Raw genomic sequence first — 14,722 nt, 5'->3', positions numbered from 1 at the left:
AGTGGATGTACTTGCAGACGTAGGAGAGTCCTCTCCTTGTAGCGGTTTGGTTTCTTGTCGTTTGTTGATTTTAATAGATAAGTCATACTCCACAAACTTGCTTGGCAATGGATCACACATGTCTTCTGTAATTGGTCCTGATCTGGATATTTCTCTGATCTGGATTTGTTTTTGCGCTGGTTCCGCAGTATAGATCTCTTGACATGGTTGTGACACAAGGCCAGGCATGCCCCCTGTATTTGGCACAGGTTCAGATATGGTCTCTGTATCAGATACATGTGATTGTGGCAATGACGCTGGCGCACATGTGTCCTCTATATCAGACACATGAATATCTCCGAGTGATTGCGGCGGTGACATTGGGGCAGACATGCCTTCTGTATCAGATACATATATCTCTTCATGTGAATGAGGCAATGACACCGGAGCTAATATGTTCTCTGTATCAAATACATAGATCTCTTCCTGTGATTGTGGCATTGAAAGTGGTCCTCCTATGTCCTCTGCTACATAGGGTGAACTTGATACAGTGACTATAGGAGATTCATCTCCCTCTACAACTTCTGCGTCTTCTGTAATTGGCACTCTTCCAGGTACATCCTCTGCATGTTGTAGTATTTCACATATGTCCTCTTCATGTACTTGTGGTACTGATTCACATATGTTCGCTGTAATTGGCATTGGTTCTGATGGGTCAGCAGTTTCAAATAAACAAATGTCTTCCTGTGGTAACAGCACTGGTCTAGTTATGATTTCTCCATGTGATTGCAGCACTGACCCTGATCCTGATATTCCCCCCGTTATGTTCACAGTAAGCGATAGACCAGATGCACTTGATACAGCAGATATAGGGGAGTCATCTCCTAGTGTTGGTCTTTTGTTTATTCTAATTGATAAGTCAAATTCTACTGTACTTGGCTGCAGAGTCGATACATCTTCCACAACTGCCACTCGGGATATGTCTGTATTAGGAGCTGGTCCAGTAAAGACCTCTGTATTGGATAAACTGAGCTCTTCACATGGTTGTGGCATTGAGGAGGAGACATCTTGTGTTGATGATTCAAATGTCCCTTCTGAATAAGACACATGGATTTCTCTGTGAGACTGTGTCAATGAAACTGGTCTGGGTACGTCCTCTGTTTCAGACACACGGCTCTCTCCATGTGAATGTGGCAATGACTCTGGTCCATATATGTCCTCTGCGTCAGATACATGGATCTCCTCATGTGATTGTGTCAATGAAGCAGGTGCGGGGATGTCCTCTGTTTCAGATACATGGATCCCCTCATGCGATTGTGTCAATGAAGCAGGTTCAGGGATGTCCTCTGTTTCAGATACATTGATCTCCTCATGTGCATGTGTCAATGAAGTTGGTCCTGGGATGCCTTCTGTTTCAAATGCATGGATCTCCTCATGTGACTGTGTCAATGAGGCTGGTCCGGGGATGTCCTCTGTTTCAGATACATTGATCTCCTCATGTGACTGTGTCAGTGAAGCTGGTCCGGGGATATTCTCTGTTTCAGATACATGGATGTCTTCATGCGAATGTGGCAGTGTCCCCAGTCCAGACGTGTCCTCTGTATCAGATCCATGAATCTCTTCAAGTGAATATGGCAATGCCATTGGCAACAATTCCTTTCCCTTTGCTGCTTGAGTTTCTGGACTTTCATCATATTCTACGAAGTTAGCTGACAATGGAGTAGTTGGGTTTTCTATAATTGGCACTAATGCGGACATGTTTTGCACTGGGTCACATGTGTCCTCAGCATCAAATACAGTGATCTCTTGATGTGGTTGTTGCACTAGTGGCCTTATTTCTTCTGTATTTACGGATACTGTTCTCACCTCTGTATTTAGCGCTGATCTGGGTATTTCCTCCGTGAAAGATGAAGGAATATTTTCCTGTGGTAAGTGCATTGATCTACATAAGCTTCTTGCATCAGATATGTGGATCTCTTCTTGTGATTGCGACAATGATGCTGGTCCTGATATTTCCTCAGTTACATTCACAATGACTGATAGAGTGGATGAATTTGAGATAGTGGACATAGGAGATTCAGATCTGGCTGTTTCTGGGTTTTCTTGTCTTGTGTTGATCTTGATGATGATGTCAGACCCTTTATAGGTAATTGAGGATTTGTTTTCTGCAATTGGACCTGATCCCAATATGTTGTCTGTACTTGGTTCTAGTTTTGATATGTCTTCTGTATCAGATGAAGGAATCCCCACACATGGTGACACTGATCCAGGCATATCTTCTGAATGAGATATATGGATTTTGCCGTGTGATTGGTACAATGAACGTGGACCTGCCATTTCGCCCATTTTGCTAACAGTGACTGATACAGTGGATGATCTTGATCGAGTGGATACTGGTGATTCACTGCCTGCTCTTTCTGGTCTTTCATGGATCTTGGTTAAGTCTGCACAGGTAGTTGGTTCAGGAGTGGACATGTCCTTTGTACTTGTACAGCTGTGTACTGTTTCAGGATTGTGTGATATAGAAATCCCTTCATGTGTTGTCAACAATCGCATTGATGCTGGTTGGTCTTCTGTATTAAATACACTGACCTCTCCATGCAATTGTGGCAAAGGCACTGGTCCACACATGTTTTCTGTGCCAGATACTGTGATCCTCGTCAATGTTCGTGGAGATGCTGCCGCTGCAGGTGTTACTTTGGTATTGCCCTCAATGACTGATACTGTGGTAGAAGTGGATGAACTTCGGATAGTGGATGTGGAGGAAGTCTTTTCTTGGTTATCTTGCCTTTTGTTGATTTGTCTCAGGAAGTCATACTCTACAAAATACAAGGAAACAATAATATTACAATTGCATACATAATGGATTTCAGCATAGAAACAAGCCTGGTTTTAAAGGTGGGGTTTGTCTAAAAGACATACCCAAAATAAATCAATAATAGTTACAACTATCTGGCCAAAATGCTATTGATACGCAACCTCAGAGAATAGAATTCCAGCAGCCAGTCAGTGTCACTATGTAACACTGTAGCCTTTTCCTAACACTTCAAACATACACTGTAAATGTTGGTTTTTATTGGTATTGAGGTCTCCTCTTTTAGATAAAGTATATTAGACTTTGTTTTATTAGGGTTTATTTAAAAGACAAAAATAGCTACAGTAAAGCTTTTTTTGCTGTGCTGAACTGTGGGCAAATTGGGCCTATTATGCAAAATAAATTACAAGAAACTAGAAAAGGGTTAAAACTTGGTTAATGTGGCAGTTGACCAAATTACAGTCAAACCTGTCTTAGCGGCCACCTGTATAGAACGGCCACCTGCCTATAGCGGCCACTGAAAAATCCCCCGCAGAAAATTTACGTGTTGTGGACCCTGTGTATAGCGGTCACCTGTCTAACGCGGCCAGCGGCCACCCATTTTGTCTCCCTTGGTCAATATCTGACCGCATATAGCGGCCAAAATTCCGACTCAAGCAAAAGCTTCATGCACGAAAATTTTTTGTTTTTTAAGCAATGAAGCCGTTGTGTGTAGACTTTAATTACTGAGTCCTAGTTCGACATAAAAAAGCCGTCTTCTTACTTTGCAATGCCGCCCTGAAAAGATTCAATGACGGCCAAAACGGTAATCTTCCCACATTGCAATGCTGTGAATAGATTCCAAAATAGCCAAAACACTTGAATAAAACATCTAAAATATCACTTAATTGCCGACTAATTAGAGATTAGAAGCCCATTCAATAAGAAAGGAGCGATGGTATTGTTAGTTTACGACGATCTTCGCACCTCCTCCGCACTCTATTGTTCACGCACACACCCATTCATGACTGCTTCATGCGTATCCTGTACATATATCCTCGGGCTCGGTCAATAAAATTTTTATTTCTTGCTTTTAAAATCGTGTTTTAAAAACAATCAAAGATGGAAATTTGTGACGTTCTGCAGGACAGGAGTGAGATTCCCCTGTCCTGCGCTCTTATTTGGCGGGCTGTGCCTTCTCTGGCGAGGAAGAGGCAGCCGCTTCATGCCTGGTGGCCGCGCAGCTGCGGTCAATTAACATTTGTGGCGGATAAAAGGCCAGCGCCGTCGAATGTGCGGCGCTGGTTCATTGTTGTTATTGATATTACTAGTTTCCTCACCGGAGCTGTTACCTAGATTCACCTACCTGTTTATGTGTCAATAGAGCGTTTTCCCCTATGTCTCTTGGTTTTGCTCCAGTCTTTTGGTGAATACATGTTAATATGTGTGCGCACAAATTTAAAATGGCCGCCAACCTGTCTATAGTGGCCACTTTTGCCGTTTCCCTTCAGTGGCCGCTATAGACAGGTTTGACTGTAAATGTTTTCCACAAAAAAGCACTTTCCTTTGTTAATTTTCTTGTGTTTCCAGTGTAACCACAACTATCTTCAAATAATGAGGGAAAGTATTTACCACTGTTGAAGAGTCAACATAAAGAGAGGAAAATTAAGCTGGCTGTCATCCTCTTTATAAGAACAGGCTATCTGGACACCTAAATATTGTATTTATAAATGTATTAGTCTTTTACATCTTTCCATATGTTAGATGTGTTACCCATGCAACTCTACATTGTTTGTACCAGTGACATGCATTGAGGTTCACGGCTGGTTAGGCACTGACTCCTTTGGAGTATTTAAATGTTAATACAGGTTGATTGTTAAGAGGATAACAAGACAAAGAAAATGATTCACTTTCGTTAAAAACTTTGCAAAATACTTAGTCCCATTAAGTTTTTATAAACTGAAACTTAAACTGAAAAACATGGTGTGCTATTCGCATATGATGTGTATGTGCGCTATCCTTCACCAGTAATAGCTGACACTTTGTTGTAGAAATCTGATCAACTTCGGTTGAGCTTTGATATATTATATATAATCCTCCATCATGACAGTCAAATTCATTCATTAATTCTTTTATTCATTGATTCAGCAGAGCATAAAAATATATTTAATGCACTCGACTTGTTTCTGAATGTAGCTCTAGCTGCTGTCAAAAAAAAAACAAACGCTGCCTGTCCATGTCTATGGAAGGACAGCAGCGAAAAGCACCTTTCAGCACGTCCCTGCCCCTTCACAGGGCGTGGAGTACTGCAGCACCTCAGCTTATGATACTTCTCTCTATTTGATTGACCGATTAGAGGACCAATTAGAGTAATGAAGCCACATAATAAGAAATTGCAAGAGCTGTAATAATGTTTTTGCAAACATTATACTGGCATCATGCTGACAGAAATGGGCACGTGCCATCCAGTGTCAGACAGTATGCTCAGCTTGTGCACTTAAGCTGAGAGGAGCGATTCGCTGCAGCCTCATCTCAAGCTTTCTGCCCTGTATTTGATCAGGAAATGTGCAAATTTAATGATTTTTACTTATGAAAACATTACAAATGACTGGAATAATACTTAAAATACATTTATAACAATTCCATTGTGAAATATTTATGTAATGAGTTTTTTTTTCATTATGAGCCTAATCTGCCTTCCCTGACCACACATCACTGGTTAGTACCGAATACAAACACGAACACTTTTGACTTACCCCATTGCTCTTGATAGCGAAAGGCAACTTCGTTGTTGGTCAAATCTGCTCCCCCAAATTGTGTCATTTGGGTTAAATGTGTTTCTAAACATTTTGGGATGTCGTCAGGCTGGGACAGTATTGTTGTCCTGGATGTACACTCAATAAGACTTTTAACACCATATGATAACGGATTCCTGGAATCCATTTTAGAAAATGATTGCTTCTTTTAGAAAACCCTCTGTGTGCCGGTTGGTTGAAGTTTGCAGAACATGATCACTCTGAACCTCCTCTTGTAAAGACACACAAAGACTGTGTCAAGCATCAACAAGTGCTTTTAAATGCATTTCTCAATGGATGTAATGCATTATGTCATTGTGTGACATCACCCAGATATGAGGTTATGTGGCATCACAGGGCTGTATGTTGTCATTGTAGGACCTAACTAGCAACTATAGCCACATTACCACCAAGCGTACAGCTCAGTTTTATTGCTAAAGCACCACGGGGGGTGAAGATGGGATGGCAGTAGCTGCATCAGCTATGTAAATAGTGTGACATTATAGCAGTGCTTCAATCTGCCAATCACGCACAAGTGACAATCCTGTCGACGAATGGACAAGACAGCAGTGTGCCGTTCGTTCACCCTGAACAAGGAACTACAGTACTATTGCGACTGACTGCCAAACCTATGCACAAACATTTACACCACTAAGTTTGACAAGGCAAGTTTGTTGACTGATGTTTTAGTAGCCCCTCTACTGCCTCTTGTCCAAAACAGACAAAACACAGCCAGAGTCTACTGATGTTTTAGTAACCCCTCTGCTGTCTCTTGTACAAAACAAACACAGCCAGAGTCTTGCTATTTTAATAATGGGGTTTTATTCACATTTAAGTTGTTTGCTAGACAGCCTTTAACTCCACTGGCAATTTTTTTTCAGTTTCCCCTGCATTGTATACACATTATATTCTGTTTCTGTCATTTGCATTTGTGCAGTTGTAGATCGACCTTAGACCTTTAGAGTTTGTTCTCACTTCTTTATTTGATCAAAATAAGCCACCTAAAGTTTGTTCTCACTTCTTTATTCGATCAAAATAAGCCACCTAAAGGTGATTTAATTTCAAGAAAACAGCATTCAACACATTTTAATAGTCCATGACTATACTTTAGGACTCAGTGGCACGAGTTCTGGATCAAAAATCATTCCTCCCTTGGGTCTATATGGGACCCGTATCTCAGATCCAGGCCCTACCTCAGGTTTTTTAACACCCCGATACTTATGGACCGTTGCCACTGTGCTGGTTTGGACTGTCTCTAATTTATTGTCCAGATCAGACTGATCTTTGGGTTTATGATACAAGCAGTCCTCCAGCGAGCAGGTGAAACTGTCACTCATTGTTTTGGACTTTTTCCCCTTTAACTTCTTTTGTAGAGAGGCTTTCTGGGAGTTGGGTGAGAGTGCCGGTTGTGGGTGTTTTAGGGTATGCAGCCCTTTCTTTTCCTCTTTTGTGTATTCACACACTACTCGTGTGTGTGTCCCCTGCAAAGAAGCTTTGTACGGCAGCTGAGCCACGACAGCAGCTGCAGACTTTTTAGCTGGTTTTGTCTCCTTTTGACTGGGGACCCTGAGCGTAACCGCCTGTTGGGACTTTTTTCTTTGTGACGATCCATATATGTCCACAGTAGCAGATAGGGGGATCTCTTCATAAGGCAGTGACAGCGGTATTGATAGCTTGTCGGTGCCGAACAAAGTTAATGACTTGGAAACGGACACAGATGATGTGGACAATCTCACTGCTGTTTCTCCAGTTTGTCTTCGTTTGCTGAGCCGTACCAAGAAGTCATTCTCTACAAAGGACAATAAATAATCAACATACTCAGCATGTGGATATACAGGACATTATATCTCTATCTTGGATTTGCCAATGGCCTTGGAATATTTGAATATTTGAGTATTTGGTATTGAATATTTTGAAATATTTAGCGCAACTTGGCAACAAAACAATTTGCAGTGGGTGTTTTTCTATGTTGAAACCCACTGTAATCATTATATAATGATGGTCAACTGGCTTTGTTGATCCAGATTGCTACACAGCTAGATATTACATTTTCATACTGAATGATTAGTCTGTTTTTTCATTGAGTTTCTTAAAATCTACAAATCATCCCAACTTACCCCATTGCTCTTGATACCCAAAGGCAATTTCTTTAAGATCTGTCAATTCCGGCCCTCCATATTGTGTCATTTGGGCTAGATGTGCCTCTAAGAATGCAGGGATGTCACCAGGCTGTGACAGCAGCACTGCTCGGGAAATACACTCAAGCTGGCTCCTAATGCCATATGGTAACAGATTATCGGAATTCATTTTGAATTATGACAATGTTTGTTGCTCTCGGACAACGTTATTTGCAAAAGCTGCACAAAAAGAGGCAAAAGAGGCACAAGAACTCTGCCAGGTATCAGCTTTCACATGCATTGGTCGTAGATGAAAGGGCTTGTGTCATTAGAGCTAATGAAGCATCTTATGTGACATCACTTAGCTACAGGAGGTTGTGTGGCATCATAGGGTTTTGTGATGTATAAAACGGACATTCATGCACGTTTGTGGCTTTTATAACAGTGTGGCAGTGATGTGTGGTGAAGTTCATGGCCGGTGAGACATTGACTCTGTTTTTATGTTTAAACACAGGTTGCACATTAAGAGGATAATAAAAAGAAGAGAATCCAGTTGTCCCTTGCAATATTGCAGTTCAATTATCGTTCCCTGGATATATCGTGGTAAAAAAAAAAAAATAGATGGGACAACATTAGACTCCAAAAGTTGAATAAAGTTTGATAACGTGGTGCACTGTCCACATACGGCCATGTTGCTTACATTTTTTATTTAGCTCACTTCCTGACCAAACATACTGTATGCTGAGTACAGTTAACATATCTCACCATGAGAATTGTTGGTGCGCCAAAAAAACCCACCAATGTCACTGTACACTCTGAAGCGGGGATAGCCACCTGCCATGGCCAGGCGAGGTGCATTGTAGGCAGAAATATGCTCTGGGCAGCATCTGCGCTGCCATGGAGCTCGGGAGAACCAGAGTATAGAGCAGGAATAGCCACCCGCCGAGAAAGGGGGCGCTTTAGTCGGACACAAACATGGTACTCTCTCAGCCAGTTCAGTAATGAAGATTCCCCTCGCTAGCGAGCGATTTTAAAACACAACTTACAACTAACAGGCTAATATGGTCGCTATGATTCTGTCAAATCATTGTCTAATCATTTATGAAATGTAGGAGATTGCAGTGAAGTTAAATATTGGTGTTAGCCTGCTAGTTAGAACTACGGAAAACCAACAATTAAACCATAGCAAATATTTACATGGAGTAGCAACTCACTAATTATGCATAATGACTTTTAGATTTTTGGGTTTCTTTCGGTCTCCGCACTTCCGTCTTCTCAGCGGGTGTTGAAGATCTGCCTTCTCCTTCGTTTCACTTGTTTTCAAGGGTTGTATACCCCTTAGCACTTACCCCTCGGTTTAAGGAGAATTGGGACACCACTTGATTTTCGTAAACGCACAAAACTTAGGGGTAAGGGTAAGACGAGGAATGAGCTGGATAATGCATTTTTGCCGAATACGAGCATTAAATGAGTAGATCTCATTTAATCGTAATGAAAGAAAATCTGTCACCGGTGGCGTGTAGCCGGTAAATAGGATCCCAAGATACAGAGCGACAACAAGTCCGTGTAACAAAGATTTATTAACAAGATCGCAGAGTAAATAACAAAAAACAACAATTGTCCACATGTAAAAAGTACAACGAAAACTCTGGGCCGAGCTGCGGGAAAAATATATAACAAAAAAGGAAGAACTAAGGTCGGTGCGCACACAGAAATAGCAGGGGTAAAAACTGCTATGCTAACAAAAAACACTGCTAAGGAAAAGGCTAGCAGGAAAAAAACAGAACAGAAAAAGACAGCTGAAAACCAAGCAGTATCCAAGTACAAAGTGTCGCAGAAAATCACTGCTGCAACACCGCAAGCAGGAAGATACAAGTACTCACAAAATACAGGGAAAGGTTGACCAGAGAGCTAGGGAACAAGGCATAGCAAGGTGAACGAGAGCAGGGAACAGACATGCATGGGAAGACAATCTGGCAACAGGTAGGTAGTAAGGCAGGGTCTAAATAGTCCAGATGCTGATTGCTAACAGGTGTGCATGAGCTCCTCCCACGGGTCAGTAGGTGTGCTGCAACAAACAACCATTAGATGGCAACAGAGCAACACCCTAGCTCATGACAAAATTCTCATTATGTATTCACTCTTCGCTCTGTGATTGGCCTCATTCACTACATGGCGCAATTGACAATTTGAATCGAGGCTATCAGTGCTCTACATGGGCAACTGTGATGGCAAATCATTATGACAATTATTTTTTTGTTTTATCATACTGGCTCTCAGGATGTCTGCCGAAAAAAAAATCTGGCTGGCCTACTGTAGGCCCAGGTACCAAATGCACCGAACGCTGCGCTATTGAGTGCTAATGTGCATATTTCTTTGGTGCACACAAGTTAATTCATGCTAGCACACTTTGGAGAGAAATTTCTTTTTATCCAAACCAAACAAAATCGATTTGCAAACCAAAAAAAATTGCAAGCACAAATCATGGATTAGCAAGCAAAAAAAAAAGTTGCAAACAAAATCATTTTTACCACAATTGCTTTTGTGTTCAAATCAAAACTTGTTCTCATGAAACTATATTTTTTCTACTATTATTTTCATTTCCGAAAGTTTCATTTGCAAATCCGAACCTCTAAGTTTTGGTTGCAAATTTTATCCGAGCGCGGCATCACCGTCGTGGCCTCCTGCGACCGATGTTGGAAGCATTTTTATTGGTCAGTCTCGAAATGTCCATCTTGTGATGCTGGCAAGAGAAGCCATCTGTCGGCAGATCCTTGTACCTTGCATTTTTAAACATGACCTCGTTATTGGCCAAGCCAAAGTCATTATTCTTATTTAATAGTTATGAAATAGTGTTTGGAGGATTTATTTTGTACTTAGAAGTATGTTAATGATTACTTTGCTTATATTATTTTGTGGTTTTAAGTGGCTTGACATGACAGTCAATCAGCTTTGAAATGTACTTGAGGAATGCTGTGGTGGACATACTCTACCTCACAAACACTCTACTACATCCATCCATCCCTTCTCCTCATTAGATGTTTCATGAAAATGTAATCAGAAGTCCATACAGCAACACTACGCAATCCTTCTCAACTACAAAATGTCTAATGTAATCTGTAAGTAGAAATCTCTTCTACAAATGCCCTTACATAATTTTTAGTATAAGAAAATCCCTTGTCCCTACAATATAGCACTTCATCTAGTTTTCTGATCCTTTTATAAATGGTTGTACTTTTACAAAGAAAGATCTTTATTTTGTCACATGTACATTGTACGGCAAAATATGTCTCTGAATTGTCTCTGCATTGAAGCCATTCTCTTGAGGAGCTGTGTACAGCTACCCGGGTACCGGATTCGGGTCAAAGGTCAGCTTGGTCAGTGAAGTGTCCATGTGTGGGCAACCCTGGGGGCGTGGTAGGTGAAGTGTTTTGCCCAAGGACACAACAGCGGGGCCTGGGATGAAGGAAACGGGATTCAAACCGGGAACCCTGTTACTGGACGACCACATTACCTCCTGTTAATTAGAAAAGCTGATTATCTTCCTGAATGTTTGCAATTAAGGGAGAGAAAATGAATGACAACAGTTGTTTCAGCATATTTTTCCCCCATTTTTATTCCTTGGTGGCTCCTCTGAAATGCTATCCTTGAATCCCGCCCACGCAGAGGCGTAACTTCTTCCTCATTGGATCAGTATGTGATTATATGTTAGCATTTAACTGGTTCCAGCTTGTGTCAATCAAGGGTGTGTGTGTGTGTGTGTGTGTGTGTGTGTGTTCTAGTGTGTAAGCTTGGCGGCTGGCTTGATGAGGTTGCCAGGCAACCTGTCTGTGGAAAATTCATAACAATGCAACCATTTGCTAAGTCTACAGTACTTCTATTGTATAAATAGATCTCGTCAACTGTAACAGTAAGAACACAAATTGACAAGCATGTCTGACACTGAGATAAGCTTTCACTGCTTTTCTTCGACTGTCTTGTTTTCATCTCTTTTATGCCTCCATGCATCACACCATGTACATACACAATCGGAGCAAATAATTGCAACGACATTCGCTTTAATCTCCAAAGGTTTGCACAAATATAACTACATTTGTATGTGGCCGTAGCTTATGCTTGGCACCTGTCTGCTCACTAGAGCTGCCTCAAGGTCACGTGGTTGAAACCCTGTGGTTGAAACAATTTTTTGCAGGAAGCGGCTAACTGGTCCCGCCCTCTCTGGGTCATATAAATGTATGCAGGTGTGCTTTGCTCGCTCTCCGCACCGCTTGTGCTGCCCTTGTCCGCTGCCGGCTCATCTCCACCTCCTCGTCCATGGAGGATGAGGCTCCAGGGCCATTCACCTGCTTCATGCTGGTGGCTGGTGCGACACTGAGCAGCAGCATGGGTTCCTTTCCCATTAGTATTTAGTTTCTTGTTTGTCCTTGGGGGTATACTGCGAAAGTGACCCAACAAACTCGGGCTTTGTGCTCAAGATGCGGCGAGACAAAACCTAAGTTTCCCAAACAAAGTTAAACGGTACTGCAGTGGTGGTTATCAACTTTGTCAAGTACGGTTCTCGGCTTTGTGCTCAGTGCACGTTCACATAATAGAGGGTGTTTGATATCATATTATTCTACTAGGGAACGTGTAAATGCGTATGTTCACACTGATTATTATACTATTCCCTACTAGTGTTTTCATTTATCAACGCTCAACATTGCACAGCTATGGCATGTTAACACTTATCCATTAAAAAATAATTAATTGGAGCAACAACTGTTTTTTTAAATCTTTGAAATATGTCTGTTTTTTAAAATGTTTTTTTTCTTTTTGTTAGAATAAAGAAGTGTTTTATTGCAGTTGATTGATGGCTCGGAGTGCTTATTCCTCCAGCAAATATTGTAAGACAAACCGAGTTAAGACTAACTGAGTACTCACACGAGAACTACTGTGACATATACGTCTGCTAACGTTTGCTGATATTAATACTTTATATTGTATTTTGTTCCTGATGCTCGGCACAAAAAGTGAGCAAATGTAGCGTATTCCCTCGGCTGAAAATCTATTATAGAGAATTTCATCAGGGTCTCATGATGATGCCATAACCGAATGAGTTACACACAGTGAAATAGTGGTGCTTTCATTGCCGATTTTACGATGAAACTCTGGACACAACATGGTCAGGACCAGGTTATGACTTTAGCCCAAGTTACCATGGTGATATAGTTGCTTCGTTGTACAGGCAAGCCCGGCTTTAGACTCAACACACTAAAATCGCTTCGCAGTATACCCCCCTGGTGCGACTGCCTGTCCTGTTTTCAGGTTTGTTTAGAGTTTTTTTTTTTTTTAATTCTCATCTACAGGTGACAGGACGACGGCGCTGTATAGCATTGACCTGTTCACCTCACTGTCCTTTTGTTTGCACTGGTGTAACAGGACCTTTTCTTTGGGCACGGGACGTTTTTTTTTGTCTCATTTTTAGCTTATTCATTAATAAACTTTGGTAACTTTCCCGCCTCCGGTGTCCTCTTTAAATGTTATGTTCCCCTGGGTTGTAATTGCGCTTATAGCTGTATATTTGCTCACTTAAACTCTTATTTACAACTGCTGCAGCAGGTACGTAGGTCTCGGGGGTATTCTGCAAAGCGAATTTAGTGGGTTAGCGAGGTGTGTTGAGTGGAAAGCTGGGCTTGCCTGTTCAGCGAAGGTTGCCCTCTTTTAAAGCAGCTGTTTCACCATGATAACTTAGGCTAAACTCATAACCTGGTCCCAACCAGGTTACGTCCAGACTTTGAGCTTAAATTGAGCTATGAAAGCTCCGCTGTTTCACTGTATAACTCATTTGGACATGGCGTGACCATTTATTGGGAACCCGGTGGACCTGGGAGCAAGAATAATTTGAGCATAATTTGAATCACTGTTGCAGTACCATTTAGCTTTGTTTGGGGAATTTGGGTTTTGTAGAGTTGCATCTTGAGCACAAAGCCTGGGTTGGTTGAGCCACTTTTACAGAACAAGTTTTACATATCTGGCTTTAGACCTTCCAAGGAGTAAAAAAGCTATACAGTAGTCCCATTTTAAAGTCACTCTTACCTCTCTGTGTGGGGACACCATGGTGAAAGAGTTTTCAGCCAGCTGTGCAACTGAGGGTGACTTGAGATTGACTTCAAGGCTCCTAACATTGTTCACAGAAGGTCCCGCCCGCAACAGCGAATGCGACCCACAAACACGCAACCAAAATTTGCAACCAAAATCTGAGATCTGCTACCAAAGCTTTGAGATCTGCAAACAAAGTTTTGGAGTTGCAAACAAAAGTTTCAGAAAACAAAAGTTCAAACACAAACAAAATGTATAGTTTCATGAGAACATTCTTTGGAATTGTAAACAAAAGCAATTTTGTTTGCAAATCTATTTTTTTTGTTTGTACATCCATTATTTTTGTTTGGATAAAAAGACATGTTAAGGGGTATTTTACAAAGCGAGTTTAATGTGTGGATAAAAGAGCACTCCCTGATGATATTATCCATCTACATAAGTGACACAGATTTTCAGACGAGGGAATACGCTAGATATGCTCACTCGAGCACCAGGAATAAAATGCAATATGAAATATTAATCACGCAAACGTCACCGCATTCCTAGCGTGAGTACTCACGTCAACACCGCCACCTAGTGGTCACAATGAGCTACAACAAGACATACTTGTAAGATTTAAATACGTTTTTGCACCAATTTAATTATATTGTTAATTGTTAAAATGTCAAAGTTGTGCAATGTTGAGGGTTGATAAGTGAAAAGACTAGCATGGTATCGTTAGTATAATAAATTTGTGTTAATTTGCCCATTCATGCTCAGCATTATTCTGTCAGCAGTCCTTCCTCGCTCTATTGGCTCTATTGGCCGTGTTGTTTTTAGCAGTCATAATCTTTTGGGAACTCCTCATAACGCTCCAATTACATAATCTGTTTTTGTAAAATACACTTTGTCTGGGATTGCTTCACTTTTCAGCGGAAGTAAAATAATATGACATCAAACGCCCCCTTTCATGTGAACGC

The sequence above is a fragment of the Dunckerocampus dactyliophorus genome, chromosome 1 (assembly GCF_027744805.1).
Source record: "Dunckerocampus dactyliophorus isolate RoL2022-P2 chromosome 1, RoL_Ddac_1.1, whole genome shotgun sequence".
Lineage (NCBI taxonomy): Eukaryota > Metazoa > Chordata > Actinopteri > Syngnathiformes > Syngnathidae > Dunckerocampus > Dunckerocampus dactyliophorus.
The sequence above is the reverse complement of the archived record's forward strand: the minus strand, read 5'-3'. Positions refer to the sequence as shown.